The sequence below is a fragment of the Giraffa tippelskirchi genome, chromosome 1, assembly GCF_054371585.1.
Source record: "Giraffa tippelskirchi isolate mGirTip1 chromosome 1, T2T-mGirTip1v1.2.pri, whole genome shotgun sequence".
Taxonomy (NCBI): Eukaryota; Metazoa; Chordata; class Mammalia; order Artiodactyla; family Giraffidae; genus Giraffa; species Giraffa tippelskirchi.
In genome coordinates this window covers 212,474,273-212,496,518 of record NC_137275.1, presented here as the reverse complement: position 1 = coordinate 212,496,518, position 22,246 = coordinate 212,474,273, and the positions used below count along the sequence as shown (strand labels likewise).

The following is a 22,246-nucleotide window of genomic DNA, read 5'->3' as shown; positions in this document are numbered from 1 at the left end:
GAAAGCTGAGTGCCAAAGAATTAATGCTTTTGAACTGCGGTGTTGGAGAAGACTTGAGAATCCCTTGACTGCAAGGAGACCCAACCAGTCAATCCTCAAGGAAATCAATCCTAAAGGGAATCAGTTCTGAATGTTCATTGGAAGGACTGATGCTGAAGCTGAAACTCCAATCCTTTGGCCACCTGATGCAAAGAACTGACTCATTTGAAAAGACTCTGATGCTGGGAAAGATTGAGGGCGGGAGGAGAAGGGGATGACAGAGAATAAGATGGTTGGATGGCATCACCAACTCAATGGACATGAGTTTATGTAAGCTCCGAGAGTTGGTGATGGTCAGGGAAGGGTGGCGTGCTGCAGTCTATGGGGTTGCAAAGAGTTGGGCATGACTGAGTGTCTGAACTGAACTAAATTAATTGATGGGACAGGAGGCTGACCCTTAGGCAAAGGAAGACCTAACAAGTTTCGTGGGGTAGAGGAAGAAAAAGACATTCCTTCACACCCTTGTGGTTCTAAAAATTGAAGTGATTCAGCCTCATAGTACAAGAGGTTAGACTTAAGATTAATTGATAAGTTAATTGAACCCCCAAGCAATACTCAATAAATATCCATTCTGCCTTCATTTTTGAGGTTGTAGAAATGAAAAAGAGCTTATGGTATTGGGAGAGACAGCTAGTTAGAGTACTAGATGGTGAGAGCTATAATAAAGAGAAGTTCGTGGCATGATATGGGAGATCTAACACTGCCTGGAGAGTAAGGGAAAAAAAGAGGTATGTTATGGGCTGAATGTTGAGGAATGAATAAGTGATAATCAGATGAAGTGGGGTGGAAAGAGCTCCGTGTGGGAGATCAGGTTAGATAATGGTGTGGGGACCAGAAAGTCCAGCACATTGGAAAAATGGTAAGTTATTCTGTATGGCAGAGAGACAGAAGATGGAAAAAATGGTAGGTGAGGAGACCAATCGTGGCAGAAGGTAAGGAGGGAGAGTTGAGTAGGAGCCAAATTATAAAATGTCTTGGAAGTCATGATAAGTAACGTTCAATCCTTCCTCCTGGGAGGCCCTAAGCAGCCACAGGGAAGTTCTTTTGGTCTGATGTCATTTGTCTGGATGGCAGGGGCAGAGGCATGTTCATTAAGGTTGCTTCTCTTCCAGTGCAGCTCAGGGAAACAAAGGGGCAGATGGACATGTAGCATCCTAAGACTAGGATCATAATTTCTTAAAGAATAAGTAGGACTATCCAAGGCAAGTGTCAACTAGACAAATGGTTTGTAGAAGGAACTCAGTCCTCACAGTTACATATTGTATTTTGTATCAGAGAATTAGGAGACAAGCAGCCGAGGGCTGGGATTAAAACATCCTTTACACCCACCATCCCCTATTCATCTGTAGATCCAGTAGCAACTGAGTGGCCGAAGGAAGAAGGGCAGAGTTTGAAAGACGTAAGAAGGGATCCTAGGAGTTAGGTCACTTCATCACATTCTAAGTGAAGTGGGTGGGAAGAAGCAGCATATGCAGAAGATTAGGAAGGGCAAGAAAGAAGTCAGAGGAAAGAGGGGCGGTAGAGACAGAGAGAACCCTTGTGGAACACCCTGTCTCGGCCCACACAGCAAGGACTTGCTCCTTATGAGGTATAGGAGGTAAATTGAAGTAACTCAGTCATTGCTCAGTAATTTAACTTAAGCACAGCTTGTGGCTATTTATTAGAATCATTCAATAAATAACTGGTCAGGACTTCCCTGGTGGTTCAGTGGTTAAGAATCCACCTGCTAATCCAGGGGACATAAGTTCGATCTCTGGTTCAGGAAGATTCCACATGCCATAGAGTGACTAAGCCTGTGCACCACAGCTACTGAGCCTGCATGGCCCTGGAGCCTGTTCTCTGCATCAGGAAGAGTCACAGCAATGAGAAGCCTGTGTCCACAACCAGAGAGCAGTTCCCACTCACTGCAATTAGAGAAAGCCCTCGCAGAGCAACGAGACTCAGGGCAGCACCCCCTGCCCTGCCCCCGATGATCACTTATTCATTCCTCAACATTCAGCACATACCTTATCTCTTTTTTCCTTGACTCTCAAGGCAGTGTTAGATTCCCCCATATCATGCCACATATATATATAACTGGTCAAACTTCTCTTGGTTTAAGATGGTGAAGGGAGGTCAGTGGTTTCTGATGGTGACAGGTACATACCCCATATGGAGTACAAAACAATTGAGAATATTAATCGGTAGAAACTACAAATTGGAGAGCCAGAAGACTCATTCTGCTAACTTTCCTCTCTTTTGATCATATCTAGAGATGTTTTCTGAAGGGTAAAAAGGATGAGATTGAATACAGGAGTCTGCCATAGGGATTAGTTACCGTTTATTGGGGACATCCTATGTGTTAGGGGCTGAGCTAAGTGCTTTATGTACATGATTTCATTTAATTCCTACAGCAATACTGTGTTACGTTTACTATTTATCTCCATCTTCCTTTTAGAGATGAGTATAAAGAAACTTGTAAACTTATGTTAAGAGTCAGCATGGTAAGTTGGATATCATTATGCTACAAAATCCATGAAACTTGGGGGTAAAATATTGAAGGAAGCAGGGGAACATTCCTTTAAGTTGGTGAATTAGTATTTTTGAAACTGTAGGCCCTGTCCTACAAATCTGTGGGAAAATCAATTTAATGAGTTGTGACTTGCATTTGAAAAATGAAATGAAATGGAGTGGAATGGAAAGGAATGGAATGGAGTAGAGTGGAGTGGAATGGAGTAGAATAGAGAAGAAAAGGAAAAATATAATAAAATATCAGTGTGTAGTATAGATAGTAAGGGTACATTCTGTTCCATGAATGGTAAGTTTTTATGTATGCTGGGTTACAATGTAAAATATGTATCATTATGTGAGTCACTCACAGAATTTGCAATCTATTAAATTACTGTTTAAATACATAGCAGAGCTGGTTAGAAAATCAGGCAAATCTTTAGGAGACCAAACAGAGCAAGATCCCCAACTCTAGAGGTGTGACAGGGATTTGCTGGGTCAAGCACTGGCTGAAAGAAGGCATCCTTTTACATTGAAGTTTTAAATGTGTTGGTAATTTTTGCCATGATTGAAAAATGTGAACAAGCAAGCAGAAAGTGCATATAAGCTAGAATTTTTATAGGAGATAAATGGTTACCAGTGGATGTTAGAACATTCTTTTTTATCCAACATTCTTTGAAGAGTTACTTTTACCATTAAAATACTTGAGTACATGTATTAGGGCATTGGGATGCAATAATTGGTAAATTTTAGAGGAAGATTTCATTTCAAAGTTAGTTTTTCAAAAATGTATTATCAGAATGGTTCTCGCAAACTGATGACGAGAAGAACTCCAGTGTTAGATTTTCCTCTTGGGACAACTCCTGAGGAGCAGCATTTCCTCATCTCTAGTTCCATAGAAGGTATCGCTCTCATTTCTGTGATTCTATCTAACATCTCAGAACAACGCACTGAGGGAACATGCTGAGTAGTTGGCAGGCAGGCTTAGCGTCTCAGGGAGGAAATTGATTACCATTTCAGGACTTCCATACAGCCACTGTCGAAATCACAGTGAACATGATAAACCCTAAGTTAAACTGACCTCCTGCTGATATGCCTGGAACACCATCAAAATCTTATTTCCAAATATCACGGAAAGGACTATGTGGAATCCTCTGACTTCAGGAGCATTCAATTGAATGGGGAATCTGTTTTTTATTATGGTTGGGATAAAAAAATAATGTTTAACTATTGCATGACTCTAATGGAACACAGATTTGGTTTGTCTTGGAAATGACTGTTGGGCATCATAATTACAATTTGCTTTCTGCCTCAGTAAAGGCACACAGTGGAGTTGGCTTCCAAATCACAGAGGCAAAGAAGTGAGAGCTTAAGCACTAAGATACATATGTGTATACACATGTGTGCACACACACATGTGTACATATACATCACTTGCTGTTTCATTTGCAATTCATGAAACTTTGAATTGGGAGGATTTTTTTTAAAGGCATATCCGTTTGCTGACAAACTCATGAATCATTTTATTTCTCTACTATAAAGCAAAAATCATTTTTAAACCATTGAAATCTTTGAGTCTCTGTTCATTTGGCAAATGTACCTCATACTGAAATAACCCTGCTGTCAAGTTTGACTGGAAGCTCACATTCCCTGAATGTGTGTGTTTTGCAGTGTTCATCCAGATTTTGCTCTCATTGAAGTTGCCTTGCCAGAGTGCTGCACTCAACATTTATGTTCATCCTTTGGGGGCCTTGCCAGGGTAGCCCTTTCTCTACTTTTGAGGGCTTTTAAGTTTCACCCAAAGTTCAAGTGTGATAGTAGAGTCTGGAAAGAATCCAAATGGGGCAGGAGAATGAAGCAGATTTAAACTAATAAGATTCTGCGAGCAAGAGCAACGTGTGTTAATTCTGGGGCTTTCACTGCTTTTCCCTAGAAACTATAATCCTAGGCTGAGTTAGTGTTAGAGGAGGGATGGAGCTGATGGCTGTTAATTACTCAGTGTCCATGTTTCATCAGCTGTGCCTTTGTGCTTACTATTCTCTCTCCCTGAAATGTGCGTTCTCTGTCTTTGCATGGCCAACTCCTCATCCTTTAGGTCTCAGTTCACTTAACTCTGTTAATTATTATTCATCGAGTTCAGTGTTACTATCACCTCTTGAAAGATAAAGAAACTGGGGCTCCAAGAGTTTAGGTAGTTTGTCAACAGACTTAATATTTACAGAGACAGGATTCCATCTCCATTGTTCTGAATTCAGAGATCATTTTCTTAAAGATCATATTATGCTGCTTAGTTCTCTGCTCTAAAAAAGCTCTCAGATGAGTATAGAAGGAAAGTTAATTTTTACTAACCAGTTCCGTAATGGAGGTGCTTGTGTGATGCTGCAAAAGTCTGAGGGTTCGTTGAAGAATTCCTGAAGAAAGAGTTGAATCTTGGAGGGCTTGAAGAGGAAAAGATGTTTTATGTAGAGGAACATCAGACAAAATGGAAGACAGTATGGAGATTCCTTAAAATCTAGGAATAAAACCACCATATGACCCAGCAATCCCAATCCTAGGTATATACCCTGAGAAAACCGAAATTGAAAAAGACACATGTATCCCACTGTTCATTGCAGCATTATTTACAATAGCTAGAACATGGAAGCAACCTAGATGTCCACTGACAGATGAATGGATAGAGAAGTTGTGGTACATATACACAATGGAATATTCAGTTCAATTCAGTCACTCAGTCGTGTCCGACTCTTTGTGACACCATGAATCGCAGCATGCCAGGCCTCCCTGTCTATCACCAACTTCTAGAGTTTACCCAAACTCATGTCCGTCGAGTCGGTGATGCCATCTAGCCATCTCATCCTCTGTCGTCCCCTTCCCCTCCTGCCGCCAATCCTTCCCAGCATCAGGGTCTTTTCCAATGGAATATTACTCAACCATAAAAAGAAACACATTTGAATCAGTTCTAAAGAGGTGGATGAACCTAAAGCCTATTATGCAAAGTGAAGTAAGTCAGAAAGAGAAAGAGAAATATCATATACTAACACATATATACAGAATCTAGAAAGATGGTACTGAAGAATTTATTTGCAGGGCAGTAATGGAGAAACAGACATAGAGAACAGACTTATGGACATGAAGAGACGGGAGTAGAGGATGAGATATATGGCGAGAGTAATGTGGAAACTTACATCACCATATGTAAAATAGATAGCCAGTGGGAATTTGCTGTATGTCTCAGGAAACTCAAACGGGCTCTGTATCAACCTAGAGGGGTGGGATGGGGAGGGAGATGGGAGAGAGATGGGAGGGAGGTTCAAGAGGGAGGCAATATTGTATACCTATGGCTGATGCATGTTGAGGTTTGCCAGAAAGCAATAAAATTCTATAAAGCAATTATATTTCAATTAAAAAATAAGTAAGTTAAAAAAAAGAAGATACCTGGCATACTAAAGTACAGAATAGTAAAGTGATGTATAATGTTGATATAATGATGATAATTATAATGTAGATCATGTATCATTCTTCTTAGATATAATTTTCCATGTACCATATATTTTAGTGAAATAAAAAGGAAATGGATATGTAGTAATATATATATATATATATATATATATATATATATATATATATAGGAAAGTGTGTTAGAGAGAGTAGAGTCCTTAAACAGACCCACATGGCACAACCATGTTTACGGAGTCTAGACCAAGAGGAAGTCACAGGAGAGTCTTGCAGTGTGAATCAGACAGGTTCCGAGAGAACTTCTTCACCTCTGTAGCCTATGGCTGCCTTGTCTTTATAAAATAAGAAACAACTTCTCTTTGGGGATGAAAAATAGTATTCAGAGGGCCTGTAAAATCATTGTAAACCTGTCATTTGTCTGCGTGTGCTGTGGTTAGGTGATCCTAAATGGAGGGCATAAAAATATTCTGAAAGTTAAAATTGCTCTTGAAGAAGGGTACATTTTTAATATGTTTTTATTAGCAAATTTCAGGAATTGGAGTTTAAATACATGAACAATTTTGAATGTCCTGTTTATTATTATTTTTTAATAAATCCAGCTCTATGATTTTATGGCAGTCACTTTCACAAAGTTCTGGCCTTTAATTGTGATAGTATGCTCAATGTTAAACAGAAAATGGGGTAGGAGGGAAAAAAATTATCTTCATTATTAATAATTCAAAAGTTTGATTTATGTAATTATTTTCTAATTAGATTTCATTTACGGCCAGCCATTCCCATTCTTATTGAGATTTAACAAACTTTGAATGCGTCCCTGCTGTCTGCCTGGAGCTATGCTAGGCACTTTGATGTGCAATGTTTCCTTTAAACCTCACAACAGGGCCAGAGTGAGGGCAGAATGATTTTGTCCATTTTACAGATGATGAAATTGAGGCTCTTAGAAGTAAAGTGATTTGTTCAAGTTTGTTCAACCAATTAGAGGAGGCCAGGGATTTGAATGTGTGCATGTATACACACACACACAAACACACACAACACACCAAGATACTTTAAATTAAAGTGTAGAGTTTTCCTTTTTCCCCTTTAATATAACTGCTGTTTCTAATTCTAAAATGTGGTTCACATCTTGCTGATCTTTCTAACTGAATAAATTTTTTCTCTCTTTCTTTAACTCTTGAGCACCCTAGTCCCACTGAACAAATGTATAAAAGCAGGGAGAATAAGTGAATCGTGACCTTTATCAGATAACCATTCCTGTATCATCTCTCCAAACTGTTTTGGTCTACATATTTGATCATTTTGATTACTGGTCTAAAGGAAATCAGTGGGTAGTGTATAAAATTCAGTATCAATGATTTTCCCATCAACTTCTTTGAGACAAGAGGATTAGGTGATTCATATAAACTCATAAGGCTGTTTGATGTCAGATTAACTATCTGACATACTACATATTTAAATATATCCAAATTTTCTTTAAGGTTTAAAAACAAGCATGCCTTCAGTGAGTAGTCCTTTATGGCTGCAGGAAAAGAATCTGTGCTAGCAGCCTTGAGTGGTTTCAGTTTCTAAGTAAACTCCCACACTTGGCTCAACAAAATATACATACTTGCTGTTACGACAGTTCAGTTTTTTGTTTTCTTTTATTTCACTTCATAGGAAACGGTGGATACTGCGTCTGTATTTGAGAGGGAAATTCTTCTGTTTTTCAGCCAATAGATTTGTCAGGATGTAAGAGCAGGCCATGGGGGGTGGGGGAGGAAGTGAAATTGCTGCATGTATCTAGTACATCAGCAAATTCTATACACGAAGATTTTTGATGAATGCAATGAATTTTAGAAAATCAAATGACAATTGTCCAGGAAGGGTCAAAATCCACTCTGTTTGTTCAGTTCATTCATAAATTCAGCAAATGTTCGTTGAGTACCTACCCTGAGCTGAAACCTCTGCTAGATGCTGAGGGCCTGAATGGGATATGGTTTCTGCTATTACTCTCCAAGGTATTAAGTGGGTCACTGTGAGAGCCTACTATGTTCCATATATATGGAGGCATCGGAAGTGGCTATAGATATTTGCAATAGCCCAGATGTCTGATGATTAATCTCTCAGAAGACTCCCTGAGGAAGAAATTGAACGCTTAATCTAGTTGGAGGCTTTCTATGTTTTTGTTGCTCTTTCAGGGCGTAACTATTCGTGGAGAAGCCCTGCTATGAGATCTGATAAATAGAGAAGGGAAAAGAGGTTGAAATGGAGAGTCAAGTGGAGAATCAAAGTGTGTATTTGAATTTACCTGGTACTTTCAAGGAGTAGAAAGGAACTGCAGAATATGCTGCTGCTGCTGCTGCTGCTGCTGCTGCTAAATCGCTTCAGTCGTGTCCAACTCTGTGCGACCCGATAGACAGCAGCCCACCAGGCTCCGCTGTCCCTGGGATTCTCCAGGCAAGAACACTGGAGTGGCAATGGCAACCCACTGCCTTCCCCAAAAATATGATGAGAGTTGCTAAAAAGGCCTCAGTCTAGAAACTTCCTTTTCACCTGTGCCAAGTCGCTAAAATGCTATCATTGTTTAGTAAAAATATTTAATACTAACTAGAAAAATAATATAAAAATGGCTAGAATCTATTGAGTGTCTATTATTTGCTAGATCTTATGCCAGTTATTTCATACACATGATCTCATTTCATCCTCAGAACATTTCTGGGGGGAGGTGTACATTATTATCATTGCACCCATGAACAGCATATCATAGATGTGAAATGACTGCACCCAGGTTATGTAACTATTGTGCTTCCCACATTTGTGCTTCCCTTGATTGTTGTCCAGTTACTCAGTCGTGTCTGACTCTTTGTGACCCCACAGACTGCAGCAAGCCAGGCTTCCCTGTCCTTCACTATCTCCCAGAGTTTGCTCAAACTCATATCCATTGAGTTGGTCATGCCATCCAACCATTTCATCCTCTGTCTCCCCTTTCTCCTGCCCTCAATCTTTCCCAGCACTGGGCTCTTTTCCAGTGAGTCAGCTTTTCGCATCAGGTGGCCAAAGTATTGGAGTTTCAGCTTCAGCATCACTCCTTCCAATGTATATTCAGAGTTGACTTCCTTTAGGATTGATTAGTTTGAAATCCATGCAGTCCAACAGACTCTCAAGAGTCTAATTCCCTTGATGCCAACATGTAAAATCTATATTGTAAGTACTTTATTATTCAAGTTCCCCACCATCACATACTGCCTGGCATTGGCAAGACATTCTCCTGTGGTAACCTTTCACTCGTTTCTCTTTTTTCATATTCTAACTGACAGATAAGCCAAAGACATTGCATATATTATCTCTATACATGTGGTGTTGACATCATCTCTATTTTATTCATATACTGAAAGAGGGTGTTGGAGAAGACTCTTGAGAGTCCCTTGGACTGCAAGGAGATCCAACCAGTCTATCCTAAAGGAGATCAGTCCTGGGTATTCATTGGAAGGACTGATGTTGAAGCTGAAACTCCTATACTTTGGCCACCTCATGCAAAGAGTTGACTCATTGGAAAAGACCCTAATGCTGGGAAGGGTTGGGGGCAGGAGGAGAAGGGGACGACAGAGGATGAGATGGTTGGATGGCATCACCAACTCGATGAACATGGGTTTGGGTAGACTCCGGGAGTTGGTGATGGACAGGGAGGCCTGGCGTGCTGCGATTCATGGGGTCGCAAAGAGTGACTGAGCAACTGAACTGAACTGAACTGAACTGAAAGAGTTTCAGAGAGTCTAGGTAATTTGCCCAGGGTCATGTGGCTTTTAAGGAATCAGTTAACCAAGAAGAAGGAATGTGTTCTTTGAAGTGATTTCCTACCCTCATCTCTGTTTCTTATCACCTGTGTTGGTTATCTATTGCTGTGTAACAAGTTACCTCAAAACTTGATAGCTTTAAATAACATATTTATTAGCTCACAGTTTCTGTGGGTCAGGAATCTGGGCTGGGCTTAGCTGGGTCTTCTGGCTCAGGGGGTGTCACAAGGTTACAACCAAGGTATTGCCAGACAGTAGCCATCTTGAGGTTCAACTAGGGTGAGATCCAATTCCAGCCTCACTCAGTGGTTGCTGGCAGGATTTAGTTCTTTATGGAATGTGGGACTGTGGATCTGGCTGTTGGCCAGAAGCAACCCTCAGTTCCTCACCATGTAAGTCTCTTATAGCTTACAGCATGGCAACTGGCTCCACCAAAATGAAGAAGTGAAAGAGAGGGAACGAGCAAGATGAAAGCAAGTCTTTTAAAATTTAATTGTGGAAGTGACAGTCCATGCTGTATTTTATTTACTAGTGGAAAATCACTAGAGCTAACCCACACATAAGGGGTGGAATTACATAAGGATGTGTGTACTAGTAGGCATGGGTCATTGAGAGTCATTTCGTAAGTTGCCTACCACCCTACCTGTCTGAATTGGCAAAGTTTACTTAGCCGTTTAGCCTTGGTTTCCCCATGTTTAGAGTAAGAATAATATTCACTGTTGATATGAGAATTAAATGAAATAGACTGTATAAAGTCCCTGCCCAGAATAGTTGCTCAGTAAATTATACTGATTGTTATTGTTTTGTTGATATTGTAAGTTGTCAAGCCAGAATTTGAACTGAGATATGTGTGATTCTAATCCATGCTGTCTCCTCATCACCTCCCACACAAGTTGGCTTTTGGTTTGAGGTCATTTATTCTGAGACAGGACCTCCTTTTCTAAGATGACTTGCTTAAAATAGGTCAAGAAGAGCCATCTATCCTAGTGTCATGTGCAAAGGGAGAGGCAAGGTGGATTTTTTTCCTTTAACGACTATAAAATATGAGGACACCTAAGAGAGATTTTCTTTGCTTGAGTCTTTAGCTAGTCTCATAAGACATTTTAATGTTAATAGGGCTCCCAGAGGGATAATATAATGGATACAATACTCTTCCAAAGCTGTTCTAAACATTGCAGTCACTGGGGTAGAGTAATATATCTTCTCAATGTCAGAAATGCTGAGTGGTTACTGAATTCCAACATGTTCAATTCTGGGATGGTTTCTTTGAAAAAGAATCTTAATGGGGAGGCTCTCTTTGGAGCCATGGGAGCAAGCCTGATGATTGTACTGGAAGTGTTGCAGTGGCCTTTCAAATGCCTGAAAGCCACTGAAGGAAATACAAATGCTAAAGAGAATTAATGTGATAAGCAAGTGCTGTTGGTGAAGCATCTAAAAATCACAGACTGGATTTTATCAAAAGCACGCGGTATGGTGGAAAGATCATGGGCTTTAGAGTCATCCTGACAGAGCTGGGTTTGAGTTCAAATTTTGCCTCTTTCTAGCTGAAACAAATAATTTAACATCTTTAAGACTCAGCTGCTTACCCTCAAAGTTGGGTAACAATAACTATATCTCTCACAAGGTTGGATGGGTATCAAGGATCACACTAAAGGTTATAGATAAGTTTCAGCTCTCCTCTTCCTCTAAAAGCTTGTGTGAATCCAGTAGAGGTAATACTTAACAATGGGCTCTCAAGGGGTAGGAGCCAAACCCTGATGTGTAGCATTTGCCTATATCTGTGGTGAAAAAGTTCTACCATGTCAACATCTAGCTACTAACCTGGTCACCGAGCATGGAGTTAGGAAGAGATGTGTGAAGTCGATTCTTAGGAGTTTCTGTCTCCCTGTCTCTGTCCAGCTTTCACTCTCTTTTATCCTGACTTATGCCATTTGTTGGGGCTATGACCCATTTTTGCAAAATTAAAAAAGAAAAAAGATGGCTCTCTCTTCTTGTATTCCCTCTGAGTAGACCAACGCTCACTGAGTAGACCACACCCCATCAAGGATAAGACTTGGTTAACAGATGGCACATTTGTCCAAAGTAAAAGGCACCCCTTTCCCCCTTTCTCTGGAAGTATATAACCCTAAGTCAAGGCATATCACTTTGTAAGAAGAACATGGACTGGATTTCACTGTCCTCTCACTCCCTTGGCTGAGTACCCTTGTACAGGATACAACCTCTCCAGTTTGATCAGGTGGTCTTGCTTTTTGTGGTTTCCATTTGTAAAGTCCAATCCCTCCCCTTCCCTGCTGACAAAGTAACTGCTCACCAATATTCTATGACTACCATGATAAACAAATAAACTTTCGTCCCCCATTTTTTATTCCTTCTGGAACAGTAAAGAAAGAGAATCATGGTTGTCTCTCACTACCTGGTTCTGTGCAGAATTAAGTGTGTAGATATGAGCACGTGTAGGACTCAAAAGATTGGCAGAGGGAAATCAAAAAAGATGTGTGTGAAATTTTCCTAGTTATTAAAATGCTTCCTTGGGAATCAGCTATTTGTTTAATCACTGAGATTCCTTTTAGATCATATAAAATTCTCACTTCTATACCAAATAGGATGGATCACAAACCACTTTCAGAAATGTTATCTCATTTGGAACTCATCTTGTGAGGTCAGTAGTATAATTATCCTATTTAGCAGATGAGCAGACTAAGACTTAGAGAAGTTTATGTCATAGAATGCTAAAAAGTGCGCCTCAAACCAAGGTTTTCTGGCCCAAGGTTTTCTGGCTGTGGGTTTCTGGCTTTCTTGACTGCATTATCTCTGTTTCCTGTTATCAACTCATCCTTCTAGGCAGTCTTTCTTGATTGGGATTTCCCATCTGAACCAAGGAATACAGAAAATGATTAGAATGGCCATTATCCGAATTCTCCCAAGGATGCATCTAGTGCATCCTAGATGACCAGGGAGAAGTTCAGTCACTATGGACAATGGATGCCTTAGGGCAAAATTCTCTTGCCCAGAAACATATAATTCATAATGGGGCTTCAGGCCCCCACATCACCAACAAAACCTGCAGTGACCCATTCAAGGCTACACTCAAAGATGTTTTCCTTCCAGTTCCACTGCTACATTTCACTTCTTGCTAGCCGACATCCAGCTCTGTTCTAGGACAAATGCGATATTTAAAAACAAAACAAAACTGTGCTCTTAGAAAATGTCCTGGGTTATACGTGCAAAACTGGTCACCTGGGCCTCCATGTTATATTAACACCACATCTCTGGGCCTAGGCTTTTCATCTGTCTAAAAATGTCTACCTAAATCCACAGTTAGAAGATAGCATGAGCACTCGAGAGCAACACCGCCAAGCAAGGCATGCTGGCCTCTGTCTACTGCGCAACAGGACGAGAGTTTAGAGACAAAGCATGATCTCAGCTTAGTAAAGAAACTGGAATGTAAACACCTTAGGACAGACAGCTGTAATAAAAGAGGGAACCCAGAGGGCAAGTCTGGGGAAGGGGAGGGGAGTGAGGATTGGATGAGACTTAACAAAGAGAGAGATTTTTGAATTAAGTGCTCAAGTAGGAGTAGGGGTTTACCAGGGAAAGATAAGAGATGGGGAGCAGAGGTTGGATCAGTAGACTCAATGAGTAAATGATATGCCATAACCCAGGGTGAATGCTATGACCCAGCGGGAAAAGAGGCTGAGAGTGTTGGCTAAGGTCACATTGTAAAAGGACTTGAATGTAATTTTGAGTGGCTTGAACTTTATCTTGAAGACTAGGAGCTCTCAAGACAGAGAAGGAAGAGTAGAGTTTATCCTGCATCAGATTCATTTAGAGCTTTGTATTCAAGTGTTTGCCAAGTTTATGTAGTTAAATATATTAGTCTTTGCCAGAATAATTTGTGCTTTTGGTATTATGCTTTAAAAGCCCTATTTGTATGATTATTTGCTGCATCTCTTTTCTGGTACTTTGTTATTTCTATTTTTTAAATGTTTAAAGATATAATCCATCTGGAATTTATTTGCCACATGGTATTAGATAAGACTAATTTCCCCCTAAATTGTGAATCGATTACTAAAGCTCAATTTGTCGAATAATGCATCTTTTCCTTACTAGAGTTTTTAATCAGTTTCTTACCTGTTATTCTGTCCAAATCACCTAATTAGTATTAATGCTACATTGTTTTAATTGTTGTCACTTTTTTTTTCTGGCATACTTGGCATCAGTGAAAGTTCCTCTTTGCTATTTGTAAGTTTTTAATGTATTTTGGCAAGATTTCTAAATTTTAGAATAAATGTGTGAAGTTACAGTAAAATCTTTCAATTTTAATTGGCAAGTTATTAGATTTTTATATGATTTTGGGAAGGATTGCATATTTCCAGTATTGCATCTTCCCATCCAAAAGCAAGAGTTCTCTTCATTTAACCCAGCATTCTTTTATTATTCTCACTAAAGTGTTACTTTTAATTTAAGTACTGCATATTTTCTTGGGCTCCAAAATCACTGAGGACGGTGACTGCAGCCATGAAATTAAAAGACACTTGCTCCTTGGAAGAAGGTATGACAAACCTAGGCAGCATATTAAAAAGCAAAAATGCCACTTTGCCAAAAAAGGTCCGTATAGTCAAAGCTATGGTTTTACCAATAGTTACGTATGGATGTGAGGGTTATATCGTAAAGAAGGCTGAGCACCAAAGAATTGATGTTTTAGAATTGTGTTGCTGGAAAAGACTCTTAAGAGTCCCTTGGACAGCAAGGAGATCAAACCTGTCAATCCTAAAGGAACTCAACCTTGAACATTCTTTGCAAGGACTGATGCTGAAGCTGAAGATCCAATTCTTTGGCCACCTGATGTGAAGAGCTGACTCATTATTAGAAACGATCCTGATGCTGGGAAAGATTGAAGGCACGAGGAGCAGTAGGCAACAGATGGGATGGTTGGATGGCGTCAGTGACTCAGTGGATGTGAGTTTGAGCACACTCTGGGAGACGGTGAAGGACAGGGAAGACTGGCAGTCCATAGGGACACGTAGAGTCAGACATGACTGAGGGACTGAACAGCAACTGCGTATTTATTATTATTTCGAAGTATTTTATTTTTTGCACTATTAATTGAATTATTTCCTATTATGCATTATATATGTATATATAATATGCATGTACATGTATTCTGTATGAATACATAGTATTGACATAATAGGTATGTATTTATGAGCTATATATGTGTATGTAAATATAGTTGCATTCAAGAAAGCTATCAGTTCAGTTGCTCAGTCATGTCCGACTCTTTGCAACCCCATGGACTGCAACACACCAGGCTTCCCTGTCCATCACCATCTCCAGGAGTTTGGTCAAACTCATGGCCATCTAGTCACTGATGCCATCCAACCATCTAGTCCTCTGTCATCTCCTTCTCCTGCCTTCAATCTTTCCCTGCATCAGGGTCTTTTCCAGTGAGTCAGTTCTTTGCATCAGGTGGCCAAAGTAATGGAGCTTCAGCTTCAGCATCAGTCCTTCCAATGAATATTCGGGACTGATTTCCTTTATGACTGACTGGTTGGATCTCTTTGCTGTCCAAGGGACTCTCAAGAGTTTTCTCCAACACCACAGTTCAATAGCATCAATTCTTTGGCACTCAGCTTTTTTTGTGGTCCAACTCTCACATCCATCCATGACAACTGAAAAAAACATAATTTTGATTATGCGGACCTTTGTTGGCAAGAAAGTTATAGTTTGTTTAATTAAAACTCAGTCCTGGGCTTCTCTGATAGTCTAGTGGCCGAGAATCCATCTGCCGAGGCAGGGGACATGAGTTTGATCCCTGGTCAGGGAAAATCCCACCTGCTGGGGAGCAACTAAATTCATGTGCCACAACTACTGAGCCCATGCCCTAGAGCCTGTACTCTACAAAAAGAGAAGCCACCTTAGTGAGAAGCCTGGGCGCCACAGTGGAGAGTGGCCCCTGTTCTCCGCAACTGGAGAAAGCCCTCACACAGCAACAGAGACTCAGCAGAGCCATAAAAATAATAAATAAATAAATAAATAACTTAGTCCTTTTTTTTTTCTTGCTAGAATCTATCAGTTGATTTGGAGTAAGGGTTTTAGGTAGACAATAAGAATAATTTGCTTTCCTTCTCAAAATTTAAAAGTCCCAAATCTTTAGTTTGTCTTATTTCTTCCATTGGCTGGGTCTTTCGCAATAAGGTTAAACTGCAGGAAAATACCAACTGAGATCTCATCCTATGAAACACTATGCTCACGCTTAGTCACTCAGTCGTGTCTGACTCTTTACGACCCCATGGACTGTAACCCACCAGGCTCCTCTGTCCATGGAATTCTCCAGGCAAGAATACTGGAGTGGATTGCTGTCTCTTCCTCCAGGGGATCTTTCTGACCCAGGGATTGAACCCACGTCTGTGCCTCCTGCATTGCAAGCAGATCTCACTGAGTCATTGCAGAAGCCGCTGTGAAACTGACTGCTATGGGCTAAATGGTATCCCCTACCCCTCCAAATTCATATGCTTAACTCCCATTTTGTTAATATTCTGAGATAGGCCTTCAGGAGATGATTAGGTTTGGATGAGGTCATGAGGGTAGGGCCCTCATGATGGAATTAGTGCCCTTACAGGAAGAGATAGCAGAGAGCTTGCTGGCTCTCTCTCTCTTTCCCCAACCATGTGAGGACACAGAAAGAAGGTGGCTGTCTACAAGCCAGGAAGAAAGCTGTTATCAGAAATGGATCATGCTAACACCTCGATCTTAGATGTCTAGTCTCCAGGACAGCTTGAAAATACATATCTGTTGTTTAAGCCACACAGTCTGTGATATTTTGTTAAGGTAGCCTGAGCTGAGTGTGATACTGGCAAAAATTAAAAACTGGATAATACCAACTGGAGCAGAGACATTGGATTTCAGGCTATCTCATGAAGAAATGTATTGGCAGCCAGACTAGAGTGCAATCTGGCACTACTCATTTAAATGATGTATGACCCAGGAGTTTCTCCTCTTAGTATATCTCCTAAAGACAATGACACATATAAAAGGATGATGGTTGCTTCATTAGGTGTAGTGGCATCGAGTTGAAGGCTACCAGGGTCTATATCACTGGGGAAGAGTATAGGCAAATAGCAATGAACACACATCATGGAGTATTATGCAGTGCTCCGAAGTTATTGTTTAGATATTCAGTAGCAGAGTAAATTGATCTTAAAACATGTTTCTGAATTTAAAATAGAAACATTTACATCATTTAAAATAAGTAACATTAAAGGACAGTGCACATTTTATAAGAATTAGTAGAATCAAAAGAAACTGGAGCCCATTATACAGAGTGAAGTAAGCCAGAAAGAAAAACACCAATACAGTATACTAATGCATATATATGGAATTTGAAAGATGGTAACAATAACCCTATATGCGAGACAGAATAAGAGACACAGATGCATAGAACAATTTTATGGACTCTGAGGGAGAAGGTGAGGGTGGGACGTTCTGGGAGAATAGCATTGAAACATGTATATTATCATATGTGAAACAGAACACCATTCCATGTTCGATGCATGAGACAAGGGCTCAGGGCCGGGGCAATGGGATGGCCCAGAGGGATGGGATGGGGAGGGAGGTGGGTGGGGGGTCCAGGAAGGGGAACACATGTAGACCCATGGCTGATTCATGTCAATGTATGGCAAAAACTATTACAATATTGTAAAGTAATTAGCCCCCAACTAAAATAAATAAATTTATTAAAAAAAAATATATATATACATTAAATGTATTGGAAATGTATGCTTCTGCCTGTGATAGAAAAACAGGAACTCTGGTTACTTTTCAGCCCTAAGTAGTTAGAAAATTAAAGAAAATATATGAAAGAATAGTTTTAAGACGTTGAACAGTGACTGAAAATAGTCAGCCTAGAACAGTGACTCCTGAGAGAAGGACAGTAAGTTCCAGAACATTTCTGGGAGGGGGTTGAGGTTATAGGATAGGGGGAAGGATCCTAATCAGAGCCCACTGGACTCCTTCAGTGTAAGAGGAAGACTTCAGAATTTAGGGAGGCTGAGAGAACTAGAATTTTCAGAACAGAAAATCTAAGAGGAAAAACTGCATGCAGAGAGAACTCTGAATGTCTATGGAGGGTTCCCTTTGAATCCTCAGTTAAGTATTGGTCTTTTCATGTGTGTGAGAAATGATCTGATGCTGGGAAAAGAGTCACCAGAACAGAGTAGATGGAGCAATCCGTGACCCACACAGGGCTAGAAACAGTTTCTTTCTCACCTGCTAGAACATGAAGAAATTCTTATATGAAAGGGACAAAGAACTCGGTGCTCTCTTGTATTGGAAGGAAAATGGGTTTGCATCTAGCAGCATAAGATCTAGGCACACATGCCCTTTGGCTTGCTTTTTGAGATTATCCTTCATAAGATCCTGAGAGCTGCCCCTTGTTCAGATGCAGACAGTTTAGAAAGTTGGATGGGGTTTCTGTTGACAGTACTAACTTGGCGTTAGATGCCTCATTACATATCCAAGCATTGAAAGATGATTTTATGACTAACATTTGGGTTAAATCTGTAAACAGTGTTTATCTTTGACATTATTTCCTTTAAAAAGGCAATAACAGCAACATTTTTCCCTCCTATCATTTTGGCCTGCATGAGGGTTAGGAAGGCAATGATGACAAGAGGTTGAGATGCTATCCCTCCTTATATCTTCCAGTTTTGCTGGTAGAGGGGAAGATGTTGACATGACATAGAAGGTTTTGCCTCAGGGAGTCCCATGAGTAAAAATTGATGGATGCTCACTACCAAATCCCTTTCTGCATGGGATGTTATCATGTCACATTTCTGAAAATACAGAATGCACCCTGGATAATATTTTCACATATGCTGGTAAATGCAGCTGCCAAGAAAAGCATGCTTTAAAAAATCCAACAGAGGTGGAGGGTTGTGACTCTCCTTGAAGAGAATTTATATTGTCGAGGTCTTTCTCAATTCTCTCAGTGATATTGTAAGGTTTATCTGTTCCCCTCACTGCTTATTCCCACCTTAACCTTGTCCAGAAAGAGAGAATTGGAAATAATTAAAGCTTGATTCTTAGTTTTCCAATAATAAATGATGATGGAGATAATAAACTTGCCCCATTTGGGGTGAAAAAGAGCACACACACTCACACCACACACACAGAGCCAAACCAAGCGGAAATGAAGGACAATTTTAAAAACGTGAAACAAAAGTATCCCTAAATTATACATAATTAAACATATTTTTATTTTTATTTTCTAATCTTCAGTTTATATATTTTGCATCAATGCAATCATTTTGAGTTCAACCCTCCAAGTTTCAAGGAGGAAATTGAGCCAATTTGGCAAGGTCATGATTATCATTTTTTATGTCTCCAGAGTAAGCAAATAGAAAAGATATTCTATACTGTAACTAGCTATTTCCCCTTTTTTTGCATAAGTGGGTTGTTTTCCATTTAACTGTAGATAGAATTGCAATGACCATCTTTATTCCTTGGCTTTTGTTTTAGCTTTGATTGAATCACTTTCTTAAGAAGAAATTTAAGAATTTTGAATATAGTTAACCATTTTTTTTTTTACCACTTTGCCAGATTATTTTCTGAAAGAGATTTGCCAAGAGTGTCTGTGGATACCACTTCCCATATCCTTAATTTCAGATAGCAGGACAGCTTTCCATAGGCATTAGGGCCTTTGTAAAATGTTCAGAGGCACACCTAGCAGGTGTGGAAATTCAGGTGGTCAGGAGATGGGAAAAGGAAACAAGCATCCCTGATTATTTCAATTTAGGATCAATGGATGACACTTTGAACAACAATAAGAAATTGCTTTTCTATTGCAGTGTCTCCTGTGAATGACACAGATAGCCTGTATTAATCAGAGTATAGAATTATATATTAGTTCTGATAGAATAATCTTACCTCTGGCGTCATGTCATTTTTTTCTTCTTATACTTACACAATCCCAGTTTCTTTCCCTATTTATTTTTGTATCCATCTTTTTCTAGTTATTGCCATAAAATCATCTTTCGGACAAGGTCAAAATAATTTTAAGAAAGAATTCAGTTAGAAAAATGCTCTGATGTAATACAGTCATTGAATAACTGCTGGGTGAGTAAGTGGATGCACTGTTTAGGAAGAGCTTGAATGGTAAAAGAGCACTTGTAAATACTCATTTTCATATAATAAAACTAGGCCATATAAATCCTGACCTAATAATTTTTTAAATTATTTATTCATTTATTTTTGGTGGTGCTGGGTCTTCATTGTTGCACAGGCTTTTCTCTAGTTGCGATGAGCTGGAGCTGACCTCCAGTTGTGGTACGCAGGGCTTCTCTTGCTGCAAAGCACAGGTTCTAGGGTGCATGGGCTTCAGTAGTTGTGGCACGCGAGCTCAGTAGTTGTACTTCCCGGGTTCTAAAGCACAGGATGCATGAGCTTAGTTGCTCCACGGCATATGGGAATCCTCCCAGACCAGGAATCACACCCGTGTCTGCTGCATTGGTAGGCGAGTTCTTTACCACCGAGCCACCAGGGAAGTCCCTGGCCTACTAATTTAGATTCTTGCTAATTTAAAATTTTATAGTTTAAAAAGTAAGTTTATGTCCATTATCTTTTTTGATCCTCACAACAAGCTTATTTATGAGTCAGAGAAGACACATTGCTTGCTCCGTTTCACGGAAAAGTCAACAGAAGCCAAGAAAGGCTTTGAGGCCTTACTGCAGATCATGCCCATGCCAAGGGCTTTACTGTGTTAAACTGTGGCAGGTATTGTTATCCTTATTTTACCTATATAAAATGGAATTTCATTGAAATTAAGTAGCTTGCCTAAGAACAGGGAGAGCACACAGACTAGTTGGCTTTTAGGCCTCATGCTATACTTTTTACATCGCTTACCGCATTGGTCACTCCAGCCACCATTTTACAGGGTTATAACTAACCTTCTTCTACAGATGAGGGAACAGGCTCAGAAAGGGTTGTAACTTGCCTAAGCTCATGCAGCTAATAAGAGGAGCATCCCAGTGTACACCACAGTCTTTGTCAAAGAAATCTGTGCTATACACACTACTTCAGTGGAAATGCAGAATACAAACATCAAAAGTTATCTTTGAGGTCATCTTGTAGAATGACAAAAACAACCAGAACAGCTAATATATTGAGTATGTATTTTGTGTCAAGCATCGTACTAAGTATTACACACACACACTCACATGCAGAGTTCTCACAAGAACCCTAAGAGGAAGGTACTATTATTAATCATCCTTTCCCTTTTTATAAAAAACAAAAATGAGACCCAGAGCTGTTAAGTATTTGCCCATTGTCACAAAGATAGTAAGGGCAGAACAGATCTTGTGCCCGGTGTGTGAATTACTTTACATAGCTCAACAAGCAGTCTCTGAGCCCTTGTACCTCCAGAGACAAAGGTTCTCATCTTAAGGCAGTCTATCCAGCCTGCAGATACACGCCATTAAAAGAGAACTGGCTGAAGATATTTACTCCTATTGTGGAGCATTTGGGACTTCAGATACGCTTTAACTTGAAATCAAGGAATGTTGAAATCAGAACTTGTAAAGAAACCAAAGATGTTAGTGCTCTGACAAAAGCAGCTGATTTTGTGAAAACCTTCATTCTTGGGTTTCAGGTGGAGGACACACTTGCCCTTATTAGACTGGATGACCTCTTTCTAGAGTCTTTTGAAATTACAGATGTTAAACCTTTAAAGGGAGACCACCTGTCCAGGGCAATAGGCAGAATTGCTGGCAAAGGAGGAAAAACCAAATTCACCATCAACGTGACCCGGACGCGGATAGTTTTAGCTGACGTGAAAGTTCACATCCTTGGTTCTTTTCAAAACATCAAGATGGCAAGAACCGCCATTTGCAACCTCATTCTGGGAAATCCTCCATCAAAGGTTTATGGCAATATTCGAGCTGTGGCTAGCAGAGCAGCAGACCGATTCTGATTTCACAGCAAGGACTTTTAATTTTTGACCTCTATAGAGAAAAAGACTTTACTTCTACACATGGTCACCCGACACCATATGAAGAACTTTTCAGTCATGGGTACCATTATTATACTAGCATATTATGTATAATTTATCATTGTTTCCCTTTTAAATCACATGTAGCAGGTTTGCGTAGTTTAAGGAGCCTGGTAGGCTGCAGTCCATGGGGTCGCTAAGAGTCGGATACGACTGAGCGACTTAACTTTCACTTTTCACTTTCATGCATTGGAGAAGGAAATGGCAACCCACTCCAGTATTCTTGCCTCGAGAATCCCAGGGACAGTGGAGCCTGGTGGGCTGCCATCTATGGGGTCGCACAGAGTCGGACACGACTGACGTGACTCAGCAGCAACTCAGCAGCATCCAGCCTGCTGGAAAAGTCACTTGACATCTGCCTAAGTGACCCCACTCAGGGGTTTAGAAGAATGCTTGGCACATATTTAGCAGTGTATAATGTTTGTGAAATAAATGCATGTTATTT

The 22,246-nt window shown here is 40.1% G+C and overlaps 1 pseudogene; it reads left to right on the top strand.

Annotated features, from left to right (window-relative positions):
• The first annotated feature begins 939 nt into the window (after positions 1–939).
• On the top strand, positions 940–21,886 carry LOC145516539 (RNA-binding protein PNO1 pseudogene; annotated as a pseudogene).
• The last annotated feature ends 360 nt before the right edge of the window (positions 21,887–22,246 follow it).